This window comes from Taudactylus pleione, unplaced genomic scaffold (assembly GCF_031769625.1).
Source record: "Taudactylus pleione unplaced genomic scaffold, aTauple2 ptg000051l, whole genome shotgun sequence".
In the NCBI taxonomy this organism is placed as follows: Eukaryota; Metazoa; Chordata; class Amphibia; order Anura; family Myobatrachidae; genus Taudactylus; species Taudactylus pleione.
The window spans coordinates 5,237,903-5,242,535 of record NW_028284453.1 but is presented as its reverse complement, the minus strand read 5'-3'; positions in this window follow the sequence as shown (position 1 = coordinate 5,242,535).

Here is a 4,633-nt window from a genome sequence, read left to right as displayed (position 1 = left end):
GGGATAACTTTTCACCACTGAATAGGTGGCGAAAAAAAGTGCAGAATTGGGGCCCGACATTTTGCCCCTCAACCAGGGTCAGATCTGGTGCATGCAGAGGAGACTGCTGCTGCACTCAGGGTCAGCAGCAGAAGAGCCTCATTTATCAACGAGTGTATCACTCAAAACGAGTGATAAATGTCACTGTGTATGATAAATGGTGCTCCAGCCAATCACCTCCCAACTGTCATCTGTTAGAAAAATGACGGGAGTTGATTGGCTGGAGCACCATTTATCATACACAGTGAAATTTATCACTAGTTTTGAGTGATACACTCATTGGTAAATGAGGCTGTCTCTCTTCTCACTGCAACCCAGCGCTGGTGCCACTGACAGGAGGGGGAGTGGGGGAGCAGCGGATCCGGGCCCCCGCAGGGACCCTTCAGCAAGCCCAGGCCCGGGTAAACAGTATCCGCTCACCCCTCTCAGCACCCCTGAATGTCCTATAGAGGTCAGTTATGAAGCAAAGTTGGCTGTGGTCCCAGCTGGTGCCTTGAATTTTATTAGGAGTTCTAGATTTCAACCAAAACGCATGGTGTCCTCCCAGCTCCCAACCTCGTTTTGTCTTTTAAATTATTGCTGGTTTTAAAAAAAATTGTCAATACCAAAGTAAGGAGTAAAATCGTGATTGCCTATTATACCACAACATCTACAGGGGTTCCTAGAAATATACCAGGCCCTGGCACTTCAGGGGGCGTGACCAGGTGTGGATGCTTGGTCATGTGCAATCAGGAATACATAGGTTCTGCACCTGCTCAGGCTAGACTGCTATTTGCCCCCCACCATGCCCCCCTGCCCCTCTTTGCACCCCTGAACAGAGAGATACTCCCAAGAGAGCTGGCAATTCTCCTCGATAGTGTTTACCTGCCATAATAGAAAAGGTGGCACAACACACATTGCATCGTTAGGCCCTGCCCACCGCAGCAGGGCCATAGCTAGGGTAGTGCGGCCGGTGCCATCATACAGGGCACCACAGGTCAGGGGGCGCTGTTTGGGCCTGTCAAATTTCTGTTTATTATCATTCTTGCTTGTAGCTTCCTCATATTTCATCCCCAGCATCTCCTGGTCTCTCCTATCTCTTCCCTGGCCCTTCCCCATGAAGCCATGGCCCTTTTTTGGGTGCATTATGTCCCTTTGAAAAATGAGGGGGGCGCCAATGCTCTTTCTGGCACAGGGCACCAAAAAGTCTAGTTGACAGGCCCAAACAAAGCCCCCTGACCTGTGGTGCCCTGTGCAATGGCACCGGCCGCACTACCCTAGCTATGTCCCTGTACGGCTCTGCACCGCAGTATATATGTCACTACTGTGGTAGGTGGGGCTTGATGACACAATTACACTACCAACTTGATTAAGCTAATCATATAGTCAAGCCCCGCCCACGTCTCCCTTTCTAACCTTCCTTACCCATCTCCTGGAAGAAAGGTAGGAAAAGCAGGGAACTATGGGAGAAAGTTTAACAAAAGCGCTGTTTATGTGTATTTTGGGATATGAATATTTAATGTGAAACAACAATTAGACAGATGTTACCCTTGCTCTTTTCTTATACCGAGAATGATGTGGTGCAGGAAAGGTGTATAACCCGCTTTATTTATTTTTATTTGCCAGGAAGTAGCAGGATGCGGCCTCTGACGATGTCACAGCACGCCCAATATGTGTCTGAGAACGCAGGCCGTGCTGGGAACGTACATTTCCTACATAGGCGTCATTTTAAGCTATTCCACAAGAAGAAGCGCCAGGTCTGCAAATGGTTTTATTCACATAACAGCTTTATTAACGTCACCCATTCAGTTTTATCATGTGATTTCCATGTAAGCCTTTTTATGTTACTTCCACTTTAAAACTCTGTTCGATAAATGTTGTTCTGGTCTAACACTGTGGACATGGCCTTCACAGCATTCTCTCCCTGTCAGCTATTCTAGACACACTAGGCAAATATCCTTATTTGGCAATGAAAAGAGATTGTATTTGGAGAGGTGAATGGAAGTAATTACACAAAGATACAGGAGTCACAGTTGTATGTAAGTGCATTTACAATTTAGTGCAAAATTGCAGATCAGTTCGTGCGCGCTTCTGGCATCCATATTTATAGTTACCCATACTGCACCTGATTGTGAGCTTGTAATGCTGATGACTACAGAATTCAGCGATTTCTAGCTACTGCGTGTCTGCAAACATCCCTAACAGCTTGTCTGGCACATGCATTAACAGAGACACAGCTGTGATTGAGATGCAGAAATGTATTGGTAATGTATGGGGTGTTCCTGGTCGGTGACTGGGAGGTGGTTATTCAGACGCATTGAGATGGTCCATTGTACGGGCGTGTTATGGGAGTATAGCGGGCGAGTTAGATGTGCGCTAATGCAAACGGCATACTCCCACGGATAGCAGTTGCTAAAATATGCTAACGCCTTCCAAAGCACAGCCGAGCATAGGGACGCCCAGTGCTGCCTTCTCATATCCGTCCGATGATGTGCAACAGCGTAAACATTGGTACCATCGACCTACATCGGGCAGCAAGCCTGACTAGCCACAAACACTGCAGTTCTTCAGACACGCTAAGAGCTCTCACGCTGCACAGTAGATCGCAGTGGCTAATTTATGCACACCCATGAAACGGTGGTTAAACGGTCCTGACACGCCTGCGTTTGCCTAATCCCGCCCCCAGTTAACTCCCCCCAAACGCTGACTACCTGCCACTCACTTTGCGAATGGATCTTATGTGTGGGCGTAATCGCAAAACAATCGTTGTGCGGGCGTCTAGCGGCTGACACGCATGCGCCATGGCAAAAAAATCGCATGATCTGCATAAAAATATCGAGTTTGTGTCCATCTCTGAATCAGGCCCTCATTGGAGGCCATACTCTGACGGAGATTCTGCACATAGTGTGGGGCTGGGGCAAGATTCCATGGTGTAACCGATGGTAACGCCACAGACGCAACTACGCCAGGAGACGCTAAGACGGTTGCAGCTGGGTGCGAATCAGAACCAGCCGCACTGTGTCTTGCACTTACAGCACCTTGTGAATGAAGAGCTGGGAAGGTGGCATAAACATGCACGTGCAATACAGGAGGGGTTAAGCACGCCCATTTAATACGCGCCTTATTTACAAATACATTGTTAATTACATGATGTTAATTTTTTGCTCTTGGCTTGAAAATTAATTGCACTTTTAAATCTACTCTTTGTCTTTACAAATTAACATTTAATAGAGTGATAAGTGGACATTCTATTTATAATATGTCAAAGCCTGTGTATTGCTAAGCTAAATAATATAACATACATAAAAGAGTACAGAATGCTTGACAGGTTTCTTTAAAGTGGACCTTTTAGTGCAAGCTAAAATGCTACAAACAGTAATTGCTGGATATTAGATATGGATATTGCAAAAGTTGATCACAACCCAAAGCTAAAACATAATACACCCTAAACCTCGCTCTCTATTTCACTCACACTAATAGATGCCACTTTGATTCAATTAGTGCAATTAGCATATGCATGAAACACCTCACCTCTGCAATATGCGGATCCCTGTTGCTATGTACAATTACACCCCTCCAGGTAGTATGGGAGCAGAACTTCATGTTAAATCAGATGTTCCCTGGAAATGTCTCAACAAATGTATATATAAAATAACAAAAAAAAAACCCACAAACAATGTACACATTTTGGAACGATTTGCCACTGGGAGGTGAAAAGTTAATTGTGGATTTAAAAACTACAGCTATCTGTTCCATTCCAATGCTTACAGCAGACCTCTTTAAAAAAAAAAAAAGCTACTCAAGATGGCAGTTTGACAGGTCAGATGTCATCACGTCAGGTTTTCTTGCAGTCTCATAAGTAACAGAAATGCTCTGTAATCTAACAGAAATATTGGTGCCTCAATATATAGGCATAGTTAGGAGGACGTCTGTCATGCTATTCTGTGCTGCGTGACCTATATTAGCAGGTCCTAAACCAATGGCCAACAGATTTTGTGTGCGTATTCTCCTGCAGGCGATGTGTAAATTCATCATATGTGACAATATAAAGGTTTCTATTTATGTACTGTGCATATAAACAAAATGTAAATATGTCACCTACATATTGAGGAGACGACCATTGTGCATGCTTAACCAATATTCATGGGCATGTAGCCTATTTCTTCAACAGGAACTAGTGACATCGCTAATATTGGTCCGGCACACAAAATGGTTCACCTTCATCCTTCATGTTTTATTTTTACTATTAAGGAAAACATTTTATTAACAAGTTATGATACTGTTAGGGAAAATCTAATTTAATGAAACCTGTCAAACGTACGAAGGTAGGAATAGGGGAATAGGCGGGAATAACGGTAGAAGGTAAAGAAAGGGTGGCTGAAAGTCAGTGTGTAGCTTCTAACGTTACAATGGAATGGAATGACCACCTTCCATGTCTCTTCCCCGTCTTACATTAGGTGCAGAATATTAATGGTGTACAGGCTGCTGAATAACTGGTAATAAGCATTCATATCTCACGTGCATACACCATTAGAATATATTCGCAGATTGCTGTCGGCAGCATTGTATTATGGCCAACACAGCTTCATCTTGGGAATTTTCTTTTTCCTTCATT